This window comes from Pongo pygmaeus, chromosome 1, assembly GCF_028885625.2.
Source record: "Pongo pygmaeus isolate AG05252 chromosome 1, NHGRI_mPonPyg2-v2.0_pri, whole genome shotgun sequence".
Lineage (NCBI taxonomy): Eukaryota > Metazoa > Chordata > Mammalia > Primates > Hominidae > Pongo > Pongo pygmaeus.
This window is the reverse complement of record NC_072373.2, coordinates 90607479-90623737: the sequence shown is the minus strand read 5'-3', so window position 1 is coordinate 90623737 and position 16259 is coordinate 90607479. Positions and strand designations below refer to the sequence as shown.

Here is a 16259-nt window from a genome sequence, read left to right as displayed (position 1 = left end):
TTCATCCTCTTACTTAATGTATATCGAGTACTAGATTCCCTGGGTTCCCTCTGAATAATAATACAAGGACTGAAGAAAGAAAACATGAGGCCTACCCCAGGGTTCTTAGGGACTCATTTGCTTGCTCTAGGGTTCACTATTCCCAAGGCTAGTCTCTAGCCTTGGTGAAAAAGCCTTAAATCCCACTGCTAAAATAGTGTTCTATCACTCTTCTACCCCAAAGAGAGGCACATTAAGGGATGGATTACCCAGTCAAATAGATCTGATTGCCAACTCTACCAGTTAAGTGGCACTAAAATGTAATGAGATGGGCAAAATTATAATATTTAAGAAATTAAATTTGAGTAAATATTTTGGAAATCACAGAGGGATGTGTGTGTGTGTGTGTGTGTCTGTGTGATGTGATGGTGTGATGTGCAGTAGAGTAAGACTGCTAACGAATATACTTAAGTCATCATAGATATATTTTGAATAGCTGGATTAGACAGTAGTTTAAAACACAAACATTTATTATCTCACACAGTGTCTGAGAGTCTGAGAGTCAGAAATCCAGGAGCAGCTTAGCTATGTGGTTCTGCCCAGGGTATCTCGTGAGGTTGCAAACATGTCAGCCAGCATGCAGTCATCTCAAGGCCAGCACTAGTGGATCCACCTGAAGATAGCCCACTGACAGCTAATGACAGACAGCTACATTTCCTACTGGGTCTTGGCAGAAAGCTTCAGTTTCTCACTAGTTCCTGGGTGTCCTCATCTGAGTGATCCAAAAGCAGGTGAGATTGCAAGCAAGAAGCTGCAGTGCTTTATATGACCGCATTTCTGAAATCACATTTTCATTTTTCTTTCTACTCATCAGAAGTGACTCACTAAGTCCAGTTCACACTCAGATAGAAGGGGAAGCTCCATGTCCTGAAGGGAAGAGTATCAAAGAATTTGTGGACATTTAAAACCACTGTGGTCTCCGAAGGAAGGTGGATCTGGTTAAGTACATGGTGTTTGCTAAATTCACTATACAATTTTAGGATGAAATACTCAGAGTATTGAAAGGTGTTCCCTCTTCTGTCCTCCCCAACAGTATCTAAGTTTTCTTCTAAACAAATATTTGACAACTATTTAAAAAATACTTCCCAGATTGTGAAAGAAAGCATATAAAGAATGAAGGATAAGGCAATTGGACAGTTTTAGCCCCCTCTGGCCTTCCTGCCTTATATAAGGGGAGGAGGGAAAAAAAAATAAGAAACTCTTCTGAAGGTCACAGCCCAAGGACTCTGGCCCACTTGAAAAGACCAAAAATAAAAAATAAAAGCTCCAGCCTGGCCAACATGGCAAAACCCTGTCTCCACTAAAAATATAAAAATTAGCTGGGCATGTTGGTGTGTACCTGTAATCCCAGCTGCTCAGGAAACTAAAGCAGGAGAATTGCTTGAACCCAGGAGGCAGAGGTTGCAGTGAGCTGAGAATGCACCACTGCACTCCAGCCTGGGCAGCAGAGCGAGACTTCATCTCAAAGAAGAAAAAAAAGCAAAACAGAGATTTAATCATAAGATGATTGGACACTTATCCTCTCCAATACCTTACCACCACATCTACAGAGCTCCAGCATAACAGTGGATTACAAGTGACAGAGCAGCAAGACACAGATTCTATTTAAGAAGGAGTCTCCAGAAACACCCAAGGAAAACAGGCAGACAAAAATGAGAACACTAGAGGAATCTGACAACCACAGCTACAGTAAACAGTAAACACAGCCTCACTCTTCTTAGCCAGATAAATGTATCTAAAACCTCACACTAAAGCCTATTTACCTCAGTTCTTATTGCCTAATACATCATGTATAAATTATTAAAAATTACAAGACATCCCAAAAAGCAGGAGGAAAAGTCAGAAGAGACAAGTAAGCATCAGAACCACATACAGATAGAGCATAGATCTTGGAATGATTAGAAGCTTGGGAATTTAAAATAACTATGATTAATATGCTAAGAGTTCTAATGAAAAAAGCTTGTGGATTCTTTCCTTGACCATATCCGGTCTACTGACAAATCCATCAAAGGTATTCTTAATTTCTGTTACAAATTTTTTTATTTCTAACATTTTCTTTTGGTTCTTTTCTAGTTTCCTTTGCTCTGCTTACATTATTCATCTGTTCCTGCATATTGTCCATTTTTCCCATGACAGCATCTAGCATACTTTGTAGTTGGTTTTGAGGGAATTGCCTAACAAGAGAGGGCCAAAAACACATGAGGCAAAAACTGATAGAAATAGGAGAAATTGACAAACTCACTATTATAATCATAGTCTTCAACACCACGCCACACTGTCAGTAATTGGCAGATCCAGCCAGCAGAAAATTAGAGAAGATATAGTTGAAATGAATAGCAACAGAATTTAATTGACATTTATGGAATCCACTGTTCAACAACAGCAGAATACACATTCTTCTCAAGCTCACATGGAACTTTTACCAAGATAGATCACATTCTGGCCATGAAACACAACTTAACAAAATAATAAACATCACCCAAAGCATGCTCTCAGACCCCAATAAATACTATTAAACTAGAAAAAAAAAAAAGAAGATAGCTGGAATGTTCCAAAATATGCAGATTAAACAATACATTTCTAAATAAAATGTAGGTCGTAGAAGACATTTCAAAAGACATTTTAAAATGTTTGAACTAAATGAAATACAACTTGTCAAAATTTGTGAAATGCAGAAAAAGCAGTGCTCAGAGGGAAATTTGTAGTATTGAATGCATATATTAGCAAAGAAGAAACATTTAAAATCAATAACCTAAAATTTCACTTTTGTAAGCTAGAGAAAAAACAGCTGTACAAACCTAAAGCAAACAGAAGAAAAGAACTAATAAAAATTGAAACAGATATCAATGAAATTAAAAGCAGGAAAAAATTGAAAGAGAAAATCATTGAAGTTAAAAGCCAGTTCTTTGAAAAAAAATTAATAAAATTGATAAGCCTCTAGCCAGGCTAACCAAGAAAAAAAAAAAGAAAGAAGTTACAAACTGCTAATATCAGAAATTACTACAAATCCTATGGATATTAAAAGGATAATAAATGAATATAACATGTCTCTATGCTCTCAAATTTGCTTACTTACTTAGAAGAAATGGAAAAATTATTTGAAAGACATAATTTACCAAAACTCACACACAGAGAAATATATCATCTGAATAGCTCAATATCTATTAAAGAAATTAAATTGATAATTAATAATCCTCCAAAAATAAAAACACCAGGAACAGATGGTTTCACTGGTGAATTTAAGAAGCAAATATTTAAGAAGAAAGTGTGTTAATTATCCATAATCTCTTTCAGAAAATAGGAGTGGGAACACCCAACTTGAAAAAGAGCATCTTTTGCCAAATCCACAGATATGACCATACTTGATAAGGAACTAGATGCTTTTCTCCTAAGATTGGGAAGATGTCCCCCCTCATCATTCCTATTAACATTGTATCGAAAAAGTCTTAATGCAATAAAACAAGGAAGTAAAAGGTATATACACTGTAAAAGAAGAACCAAAACTGTATTTGTTGGCAGATGACATGATTATCTATTGTTGACTGGGAAAAAATAAAAAGCCCTCCTGGAACTAATAAGCGATTATAGCAAGTCTGCAAGATAATAAACAAAAGTGTGCTGTTGGTTAATCTACAAAAGTCAGTTGCTTTCCTGCAAACCAGCAATGAACAATTGGAATTTGAAACTAGAAACACATCATTTACATTAGCACCAAAAAAATGAAATACTTAGGTAGAAATTTAAAAAATATATGCAAGATTTATATGAGGAAAACTATAAAATTGATTTTAAAAATCAAAGATCTTAATAAACAGAGATGTATTGGTTTTCCCAACTTGATCTATAGATTTAAGGCAATCACAATCAAATTTTTAGTAAATTATTTGTGTATATTAACAAACTGATTTTGAAGTTTATATGGAAAGAAGAAGACCCTGAATAGCCAACCCAATCCTGAAGGGGAACAAGAAAATCCTAGAGTTAACACTATTCAAGACTTTAACAAAAAATGATGCGGTACTAGAAAAAGAACAGACAAGTGGATCAATGGAATGGAATAAGAGTCCAGAAATAGACCTACACAAATAAACTGATCTTTAACAAAGGGGCACAGGTAAGTCAATGGAGAAAGGTTCATCGAAATATGGAGCTAAAACAACTTGTTAACTACATAAGACTACATGGATCTAGACACAAAACACATACCTTTCACAAAAAAATTAACTAAAGTGAGTTATAAATCTAAATGTAAAACACAAAACCATAAAATTTATAGACGATAATAAAGGAGAAGTTTAGGTGACTTTGGGCTTGAGAGTGATTTTTTAGATAAAACACCAAAAGTATAATCCAAGAAAAAATTGATGTTAGACTTTATTAAAATTATAAACAGTTGCTCTGTAAAACACTTTGTTGAGAAAGTGAAAAGACAAGCCGTGGACTGGTAGAGAATATTTACAAAACACATATCTCATAAAGGACTTCTATTAAAAATATACAAAGAACTCTTAAAATTCAACAATAAGAAAATAAACAACCCAATTAAAAATGGGCAAAAGATCTGAATAAACACTTCACCAAAGAAGTATTCACATGGCAAATAAGAATATAAAAAATATACTCAACAATGTGTCTCTTTAGATAATTGAAAATTAAAACAATGAGATACTACTACACACCTATTAAAATTGCTACAATAAAAAAACCTGACAATACCAAATGCTGGCAGGGTTGAAGGAGCAACAGGAATGATCAGTCATTGCAAGTGGAAATGCCAAGTGGTAATAGCTACTTTAGCATACATTTTTATAGCTTATTAAAAAATACAACATAGTCTTACCATAGGACCCAGCAATCACACCAGGTGTTTACAATGAATTGAAAATTTATATCTATACAAATATCTGCACACAAATGTTTACAGCAGCTCTATCTATAATTCCAAAAACTAGAAGCAACCAAGATATCTCTCAATAGGTAAATGGATAAACAAACTGTGGTACGTCTATACAATGGAATATTACTCCGTAATAAAAAGAAAATGAGCTATTAAGCCATAAAGAGACATGAAGAAACCTCAAATGCATATTTCTATGTAAAAGAAACCAGTCTTAAAACACTACAAACTGTATGATTCCAGCTACATGACATTGTAGATAAGGCAAAACTATAGAGACAGAAAGATCAGTGGTTGCTAGGGGAGGCAGTATAAATAGGTAAAGCAGAGGGGATTTTTAAGTAGGGAAACTATTTTGTAAGACATTGTAATGGTAGACACATAAAACACATTTGTCAAAACCCAAAGAAATGTACAGCACAAAGGGTGAACTCTAATGTTATGCACATTAGTGAATAATGATGTATCAGTATTGGTTTATCAATTGTAATAAATGCACCACATGAATGCAAGGTATTAATAAAGGAAACTGTGGCCGGGTGCGGTGGCTCATGCCTGTAATCTCAGCATTTTTGGAGGCCTAGGTGGGCAGGTCACGAAGTCAACAGACTGAGACCATCCTGGCCAACATAGTGAAACCCCGTCTCTACTAAAAATACAAAAATTAGCTGGGCGTGGTGATGTGCACCTGTAGTCCCAGCTACTCGGGAGGTTGACGCAGGAGAATCACTTGAACCTGGGAGGCAGAGGTTGCAGTGAGCTGAGATCGGGCCACTGCACTCCAACCTAGTGACAGAGCGAGACTCCGTCTCAAAAAAAAAAAAAAAAAAAGAAAAAAAGAAAAGGAAACTGTACAGGGGAACTCTGTACTATCTACTCAATTTATCCATAAACCTAAAACTGTTCTAAGAAATAAATTCTATTCATTTAAAAAATATTTATGATCATATAATTGATTTTAAAGGCACTTAATAATAGCATTCATTCATGTTTTAAAACTCATAGACTAAGAGTTCTTCCTTCCATTAACTTTTAAATTTGTTCTCTATTTATACTTTTTTTTTAGCAGCCTTTTTTTTCAACAAAACTGATAGGTAAAGGAGAGGAATATAAATAATAAAGATAACTAACATTATAAAAGTATTTACTATGTGCTAGCCACTGTACTAGATCCTTCATGCAAAATTAATATATTAAAACACCACAGAAACCCAGTGAGGTAGGTACTGTCATTATTCCCATTATCGCAGATGGGCACCTAAGACACTGGGAGGTAACTCGTAGAGTTCTCTCAGAAAGAGGCAGACAGGATTGGGAGGAAGCCAGCGTCTGGGGTAGGAGTCCATGATCTTTCTCTCTACACTATACTTCCTAGACTGCAAATATGAAACTTAATCTCTTGTGTCCAGAAACAATTTTTTTGCCTCATTACTAAACAAACTCTTCTCTCTTGAAACTCGTTCCATGCCATTTTTTCCTCTCCCCAACACCAACCTTTATCATCGTAAGTCCCAGAAGTCTCTCCTGCTTTCTTCAAGAGCTACATCATCTTGGGGTTAGAATCTTCCTTCTGTATACCTCTGTTGGACACACTCACTGAAACACACATAAGACACTGTCCTGAGGACACAGAGTACATGGGATCCTCAAACTTGTAAACATAGAACAACATTCTTAAGATGTTTACTCCTGCAACTCTGGGCCCATGCAAATGGATGTCCAAAGGAAGGAGGCACAAGCTGGGTGGACCGCAGCCCTGCCAAACGCCAGTTTAATTTTAAGTGTGGTTGTGCAGCAATCCCTTTATCTATTTATCCCATCTCCAGCCCTCCATCACATTACCCAAAGATCTGCTTCAATCTTTCTATTTTCTTTATCTTCAAGCTTCCATCTCACTCAGCAATCATGGCAGACAATCTACTTTTGAGTTTCCAGAAGGTCAGTTTGTCTAAGTTGGGTTTCCAATGTCTCTTCTCTCCTTCTACTGAAAAAACTCTGTCTCTCCCTCTCTACCTCACTCATTTCTAACAACAACTGTCCCTCCTCCTGACAAAAACACTAATCTGCCCATATGACCAGCAGAAACATTTAGGAACAAGATGATTTTTAGCTTCCAGAAGTGCTTCCGAATGAAACAGTAACAACCACAGAAGTTTTAAAAAATAAAACTAAGGAAGAAAATTTTACTTCATATGGTAGATGTGTTTAATAAAATTTCTCTAAACATTAATTTTAAGAATAAAATCATTATGGACCTACTTAAAACTCAGTACAGAAAACTCACTTAGTTGTACTCTAAAAACGATAGGATTCTATGGCAGAAGTTCTTGCCAAGGAATGCATGCCGAAGTGGCATGTACCACTTCCAGACCATCATGGTAAAGAAGCAGGTGAGGCTTTTTCATTGTACTTCTCCTGTTGTCACCTGAGGGTAGAACATCCATCACAGGACTTCTTTTCTTAGAAGCCCTAAGAAAAGTAGAGCCATATGACATGGTGTCCTTGAATTGAGAATTAGAGGAGAACTTCTTGCCAATCAGGAGCATGTAGTTATATTTTACATGAGCCAGAATTAATATTTAATTATTTAAATATTATTTCTTAATTATTAAATTATTTCTTAATTAATTCTTAATATTAAGAATTAATATTAAGCCATAGGATTTTGTAGTAAGTCTGTTACCACAGCAAGTATTACCCTTACCTAATATGGGTGTTGTCTGTTCTCAACTTTTTAAGTCTTGCTTCTTTCTTTACTTCTTGCAAAGCAAAATTCAAAGATGCCTTAAACAGGCCGGGCGCAGTGGCTCACGCCTGTAATCCCAGTACTTTGGGAGGCTAAGGCGGGTGGATCACGAGGTCAGGAGATTGAGACCATCCTGGCTAACACGGTGAAACCCCGTCTCTACTAAAAACACAAAAAATTAGCCAGGCGTGGTGGCGGGCACCTGCAGTCCCAGCTACTCGGGAGGCTGAGACCGGAGAATGGCGTGAACCCGGGAGGTGAAGCTTGTAGTGAGCCGAGATTGCACCACTGCACTCCAGCCTGGGCGACAGAGCAAGACTCCATCTCAAAAAAAAAAAAAAAAAAAGCCTAAAACAGAGACTTTTTGCCCAAAGTGGGTGATCAATAAATGTGTTAAGATAACATTGATTTTTTTGGAGTTCTGAATCCTATTCCTTCTTTAAAACCTTTGTTTTAATTTAAAGATATATTCAACTGAAACATATGGAAATGTAGGACAAACCTATGAAAAGTGCTCATTACAAAAAAAAAAAAAAAGCCAAGTACTTTGAAAAGCACTGCTCTTCCTCCTTTCTTCCTCTTCCCATACTACCAGACCTCCTTAAGCTTCTGCCATGAGACTCTGCCTTTGAGAAAGTCATGGTGGTTATCTCCTAAGGAAACTTCTGCTTCTTAAATCATCTAAAATGTCTTGCTATTTTTATTAATAAACATTTCAACTTAAGTTTCACTTTTTCAGAGAGGCTGTTTCTTACCACCCATTGATCACCTGGTTGCCCAAAACAGAAACCTGAGATTTACCATCCCTGTACTTCACTTACAGGTTTTGACAAAGAAAGTGGAATGTGAAGGGTACAAAGGTGTGAGTGGTCATGGTATGTCCTAGAAACAAGCACTTGAGCAAAGAATGTATGAGATAATTTGGGGTGGATTGAAATCTTGTAAGTTGTAATACAGCCTCTTATTTAGTGCATTTGACTTGTCTTATTCCTGTCACAGTTGTTTATTTTATGTGTACTTCTCATCACTTCTCTCCTCTGTCTAAAACCCTTCGAAAACATGCTCACAGCAACAAGAATAAAATCCAAAGCGTTCATATACTTTAAAATATTCTATAATTTCTGCATTTTCTAAACAGCTCTGAACACAACTGGCTTGCACATTGGCTTCCTGAACTCTCCAACTGTCTGCAATGCTCCTTTTTTCCTTGTCACAAAGCAGACTTTTACTCGTCACAAAGCAGACTTTTACTCATCTTTTCAGATCCCAATCAAATGTTGCCTCCTGCACAAAGCCCACCTGTAGCCAGCTCTCCACCTCCATAGTGATAGTTAGGATCCTTCATTAACTGTGTTTGCAGCTCCCTGTAATGTAACCTTTACTGCTCCTATTTTGCTGCCACGTGAGGGAGAGTAATTACATTGTTACCGTCCAAAACCGACTAAGTAGGATTTATCTCTGCATCCTTAGTGCTGGATCCAGTACTTGATACTTCAAGAGTGGCTAAATGTATTTATTGAAAGAAATTATAATGGTAAAAAGGATAATAGCGAAATCACAAAATGAAAACACAAAAACTCAGGGAATAGTAACATGAGGAGCTCAGCAAAAACCTTCTTTTGAACAGACATCTTTTCAACTCGTCAGAATTATCGAAGCAATCATTTAAAGTCTCTGGAGATTGACTGAAAGGCTTGTAACACCTACCACCTTACCACCATCACCTACCTAGTTGTGCACCTAACCCAACATCTGCATTTTTTTTTTACATGTTAGTTGCTCTCTTGAGACCCTGAGCTTCTTAAAGGTAAAGGCCTTATCTGGCTTAGGCAAGTGACTGGTACATTATCAATACTCGGCGTTTATATTTTGAGTGAAAATATGACAACATTTTCTATTGAAAAAAAAGATGTGTTTTTAAAACTGGAAATAACACCATAATAAGAACTAAAATATTAAAGGTATTTGCAAAGTTCTATGAAAGAAGAGATGAAAAAGCAATCAATCTTGTTTGGATGGAGAGAAGAGCAGAGAGTAGAGTAGCCAATGATGATGATGATGATGATGGTGGTGGCCCCTACCATTATTACCACTGATGGAGCCCAGCCTCTTCAAATACATTTTCTATCATTCTCTCCTCTAGTCCCACCTCTTTATCTCACAGCACTCCTTATCATTTCTCAAACATTCCAGGATTTGACATAAGCTTTTGTGTTGTTTTACGATAATTTTGATTAAGATATATTTATATGTGTATTCATGTAGACATAAACTGTTGCAATACAAAACCTCTTACTGTAATTTTTTGTCAAAATAGTTTTACAAAACTCTATTCTAGAACAATAGATTTTTACCTGTGGTAGATCAGAGACTTCTTTGAAAATCTGGTGAAAAAATACATTCGCAATATTTTGCACACAATTTCAGAGAGTTTACAAACCCACTGAAACTCATTCAAGAACTCCCTAGGGACCTAGGGACTTCAGCTTCAGAATCACCCCTGAAGGCGCAAAATGTGCTGATTATCACTGAGGCATTGATTTCACCTATTAACACACACAGTTCCGCCAAATGAGAGAAAAGGGCACCCACTATACCTGGGACCCTTGACCTCCAGCAGTCTGTTGGAGGGAGAGAAGATCACAAGTGACCAAAAATGTGCCTCAGGCCTGCTTCTGTGGTTACAAAAATATATACAGCAAAAGTGTAAGACAGAAAATGGAAAGAGTTTACCTTGGGCTGAAGTAATAATGAGTCACTTATTCCCAAAATATGGCAGTGTTATGAAACAGATACCACTATACCTGGGCTTTGGGAGCGTACCTTGTAGCTCTGTCTCACAGTGGATATATGTGATAATTTTCTTAATTACACACATAACTACTCACCAAGGAAAAAGTGTAAGATATGAGCAGAGAAGAGCACTTCAGAAGAAAAATTCTACTGGGAAACACAAAAATAAACTTTAAGCCCCTTATCCCATTACCTCTCACCCACCCAGAAGAAGGGAAAATTAGTACTTGGAGTTCTAAATGATTGAAAATTGTGGTCCACGCTTAGAGAAGAACAACCAAATCCACTTACCCAAAATAAGCCACCACCAATCAACAGTTACCATGCAGCCACTGTGGAATTAACAATTCCTAAAAGCCTTCAAGGAACAAGAAGATAAATGTTTAAGAAGAGGAAATCCAGACGAAGGCAACATTCTTTGAGAAGAGCCACCCATCTGTTCTCTTTCTTCTCAGCTTCTGGGGCTGCAGCAATAATGTGGTTTTAAAAAGTCTTTGTTTCCTCCTACAGAAGTAAAGGGTACTTCACCTAAACACACACTATTTAAGTGACCAGTGGGGACAAATTCATGGAAAGAAGGACCTCTCTTTGCTAAACTATTTATTTTTCAATCAGCACATGGTAAGGAAAGCCTTTTTGAAATGTCAATTAAGGGTCATAAAGCTGAAATCATGGAGCTGCAGAAAGTCTCAGGTAGACCCTGGGATTCTTTAACTGAAGTCACTGCTGCCATTATCATCAGTAGTTCTGCTCCACTCAAAGACAAAAGTCAAGCACCAAATGGCCAGGTGAAGTGGGAGCTAGGAGGATTTTCAATCAACTCACTCATACATAAAAATAAGTCATCAAAATGCTCCTGGAGTGCCACTCGCCTCTGCAGTAATGTGCACCCTGAGCAGAAATCCTAGATTCTGCCTTCTTTCTAGAAGTAGAAAAGCAGCCTAAGTGTTTGAACCAATTCGCAACAGAACTTTCTATTTGGTCTTCTTGTGAGATGTAAAATGTTTATGAGCAGGAAAAACATTGCCCTGGACTAAAGGTCTCCTGATGAAATGAGTCAATCTGTTAAGAAATATTTCTGTCCACAGCTCTGTACATGGTATCCTTGGCCTCCATGTACCTCAGAGTGTAAACAACAGTGTCCAGAGGCAGAATGAATGATGATAATGTAGGTCTCTTATAGAAAACCTGTTTTCTGTTGAGTTCATTAGCTTGTGCTTGAGGTAAGCAGTATAAGCACAGACATATAGACAATGACCGTGATGAGGTGGGGGTTGGGGGACACAGGTGGCAAAGACCTTAGATTAGGAAATTCTAAGCATGATGGAGGTAGCAAGGATGTCAATATAGGGAATGCAAACTAAACCCATGGACATCTGCACACATGTGTGGTGAATAAAATACTGTTTATTTCATAGATAGTATTGTCAATCCAGGAGAGTTTCATGACAAGAAGGGTGTCAAACAAGAAGAGGTCTAAATAGCATATGTGCTCCTTTTTTACCTCTGTGACACTGTGGTTATTTAGACCACTGTCATGATCAGGCCAATGCAAAAGGCACCACACACCAGCTGGGCACATGCCCTCTTATTCATAAAGACTGTGCACTCCAGGAATTCCCAGACAAATACACAGCAGTCAATGGTGGTCAAGATGGCAAAGATCATTATTTGTAATTCAAAAGATAAATGCTTGAGGGGATAAATACCCCATTCTCTATGATATGCTTATTTCACAGTGCATGCCCATAAATATATACACCTACTACGTACTCATAAAAATTGTTTTAAATCTTAAATAAATTTTCTTTAAAAAGAAAGAAAGAATCCAAAAATTAAAAAAAGACGACAAAGACCAAGAAAATCTCCTGGTTCTGAGCTATGAGACTAGAAAGTATTGTAGAATAGGGACTAGTGTATAAAGTCGCTGAACTAACCAACACTCTCAGGAAAACATACATGACCAAAGTGGGTGAGAGTCAAGATGATGGCATTCCCTGCTGAAGTTAAGATGTGGATGACATCACTCACAGAAGCTGGAGACAACCAGCAAGGTGAACTTTGTCAGCTTCTGTGAGGTTCTTTCTTTGTATTTTGAAGTTTTAGGGATAACAATAAAATAGATCAGCATAAGAAAACTCTTGTGCTGCCATGTTTCTGTCATGAGCAGAAACATGGCATAGTTGACAAGATGACAAGAGTAGCGCAAGACAGCTCTAGCCAAGACCTCTTGTAGCTGTACAAGCAAGGAATCTGCTTCTGCATCTTCAATGCATGTATTGTCTATCACTGTGGACTGGAAAATATATTCCTAGACACAGAGAAGGGAACTTTCAAACATACTCAAGATATAGAGTTACACTGAGTCCCTGCTGTTATATTTTTCTTCTTTGCACATCTCCTCTCAGAAGACCCAGGTATTATGAAGGGATTGTGAACAGCATGAAGATGGTTGTGGCCAGTGGAAGCCAGTGAATGGTAAATTGTATTTAAAAATTTATATTTAAAAAATGAATAAACACTAATCTCAGCAATGAAATCTATATTTTATAAAACTATAAAGATGGGTTGTTCAAAAAGAAGTGTAAGAGTGAAGGGATGTCAAGAAAGATAAAGACTAAGATAGAGATATGGTGACATTCCAGAGAGCAGTTTCAGGTGAATTCTGAACTTAAAAGTGAGATTTCAGTGAGGTAATATGGTCGAGGTGTCTCACTAAACCTAAAAGTAGAAGATGAAAAAACTTAGCAGAGATTTTCTTTTATAAATGAACCCTGAAATTAGGAACAGAGAAATGAGATCAAGAAAAGACTCTGGTGTATCAGCATGACCTGGAAAGTGACTGACAAATTTGTGAAGCTGCCAGAATTGCGAAGGGGAGGTAGGAGTTCACAGCAGCCTGAGCCTGGCATTTAGAGTCTGAAAGAGCTACTTTGGTAGAAAGGTCAGTTATAATCTCAGGTGGACACTGATTTTTCTCTGTTGTTGGCTGAAATGTTATTAGGTGGGCAACAAAGACATGATAGCCACTCTATCAAGAAGAGACAATCTATAAACTGTGTGGGAAATATGCATTGAATCCCAAGTCTCCTGTGGAGAATCTTGTTTCTCTCCTTTTGTTCTTTGTCAGAATTACTGAACCTTAGGAAACAAACTCCCTTCCTTTTTCTTCCTCCATCATTCCCTGAAACTTGGCTTCTGACATGCTCACTTTATGAAAATTGCTCTTTCAAAGGTTACCAATGAAGTTTTTATTGCTAAATCCAGCATGCATTCAACTTAGCTCTCTCTGATGCATTTAATACCACTGGACACTGCTTCCTGGACACTTACACTGACTTGGTTTCCATGACACCACACGCTATCCTCTCTGCCAAACATAATTTTTTGTCTCCCACATCCCTCCCCACCTGCCATTCTTATCTTGCTTCTAACACCATGAAAGTGAATGTTTCCTCAAGTCAGTGCTTGACTCCCTGACCTTTCCTCTCTTCTCTCTTCCACTGAAAGACAAAATTCATTTTTGTTTCATTATCATTTATACATTGATTCCTCTGAAACCTGTATTTCTAATTCCAAGTGGCTGTCACATATTGCAAATTCTCCAAGACCTTTCTTATACGTAAGTCATACTATCATTTCAAATTTAGCATTTGAGGAACTAAGTTTACCACCTACCCTCCACCTCCTCCAAGTGAACATCCTCTCAATTGTCCTATCTGTACTGGCAGCACCATATTTTTCCACATGATTTGCAGTAAGAAATATGGTTCCATATTCTATATATATTTTTTAAATTCTCATCTTTGTCCTTTTTTGCCTTTACAATAAGACCCTGCCATCAGTCTAACTTGTGTATCTTTGGTTTTCTCCAACCATATATCAGAGTGATAATCAGTTACTCTTGATGCATGCCTCCATTGCCTCTTTCCATCTAAATGCTCTCAAATTCCCTTACAACTAACAGAACACACAGCAAATAATTCTTTACTGAACACAAATCTTGTTCTACCCTGTGTTCTACTCAGTCTCTTCCTATCCAGTCTTTCCCATTGGTTACTGTGACTTAATGTCTTCTACAAACACCTGAGGTCTCAGAAAGCATCTTTAGGGTATTCTTTAATCCCTCAGGTGATCTCCAGTTATATCTCATACTTCTGCCTTTTTGAAGCTCCGAGTCAGATCCTTTTTCTGCTACTGCCGATGCCTTCTTCCACTATGCTCTCTGAGGGTAAACTTTGTTGCACGCCAATTAATGTAGCCAAGACAACTCTGTTTGGGGCACACAGGTGGACCTGTTTCTCTTCAGCATATGTATCTTTTCTTCCCCCACCCTCAACTCTTCCACAGCCACCCAGACAGGACCCGCCACCTTGACCTGAACTTTCACTGGCAGGAAGGCACCCAGGAGGATCCAGCAACAGTGAGGATTGGCTCCCTGTGAGGATTGCACCCAGTTCTGAAGACCCAGGATTCATTTTCCTACATCCTGACATCAGAACTTTTCCTTTCTGCAATAGAAATAATTCTCAGTTTCCTCTTTGACAACGCTTGAAGTGCAGGCTGTTCGCTTCCAATGCCTGAGAAGCATATTCCAGGGAAGGAAACTAGACAACAGAATCAGACTCCACTTTTTCTCCCTTTTCCAATTATACTACAGACCCTACCTTCCAACCAAGCTTTCCTCTTCACAGTGTATAACACAACATTTTCATATTCAACTGCAAACCCTTGCACTTGGCCCCAACAGCTATCTAAAGCCGTTATCTCCAAGCTCTCCCACCATGAGTCTAAGGCTCACTTATCCCCAAGACCTGTTCCCTAGGCTCATCTCCCATTAGAGAAGACTCTCTTCTACATTAATTTGCAAATCATTTTTTGTTAAGAGAATGATTATTTATTTATTTATGAAGAAAACTAGAAGCATCTGGTGAGCCCTGTGTTCTCTGAGTTTTATGGCACTTATTAATTAACATCTGGAATTGTTAGGGAATTGCATAGTCCCTGGGTTCTCAAGAAAGGTTACCTTCCTGCTCCTACTTCCAGCATTACCTGATCATATTATTCAATTGTATTCTACTTTTTGTTGCTAATAAACTGTTTCTTGTAAAAAAAAAAATCCTCATTCAAAGTTGAGTCATTTGATTCCACAATATATAACAGTTTCTTTTCATGTGTAAGAAAAATTGTTAGATAAAATCAATGATCTAAATATGAATAAGTCCTAATACCCAGATTCAATCTAGAAGGGATCCAAGATAAATACAATAATATCTATAATATGAGACAGATAGTGGTAACAGCCATAAAGGCTCTAAAATGATGGTAATAATAACCATCCAGATACTGTTCCATGTACTTTATGTATATCATAGTATCTCATTTATCTTCAGAAAAACACTGTGAGGTAGATAGTTTTATCTTTGCTTCACAGAGAAGGAAACTAAGGTTCAGAGGGGTTTAGTGACTTGCAGAATAGTCAGCCACTAGTAAATGGCAACTTTGGTATTCTATCCCAAAGTCTTTGATCTTAACCTTACAGGAAGTACGAAAGAGGGGAAATAAAGTATAGTTGGGACATTAGAAAAGTCTTCATGAAGCAGATTGTTTTTTATTTTTTATATTTTTGTATAAATTCAAGGCATACAAGTTTAGTTTTATTACATAGACAGCAATAACATAATAGTGAAATCTGAGCTTTTAGTATAACCATCACCTAAATAAGCTTGAGATTAATGTTGAAGAATGGCTGGAATTCCAAGAAACAGAAAAAAAATAAGAGAG

At 37.3% G+C, this 16259-nt stretch overlaps 1 long non-coding RNA gene across 1 annotated transcript; it reads right to left on the bottom strand.

Moving 5' to 3' along the window:
* Positions 1 to 532: 532 nt before the first annotated feature.
* On the bottom strand, positions 533 to 11415 carry LOC129016568 (uncharacterized). Its single transcript, XR_008494888.1, has 3 exons — positions 10767 to 11415; positions 6431 to 6532; positions 533 to 906 (listed from the first exon to the last, which is right to left on the bottom strand). It is a non-coding gene; the product is annotated as an uncharacterized LOC129016568 (long non-coding RNA).
* Positions 11416 to 16259: the final 4844 nt, after the last annotated feature.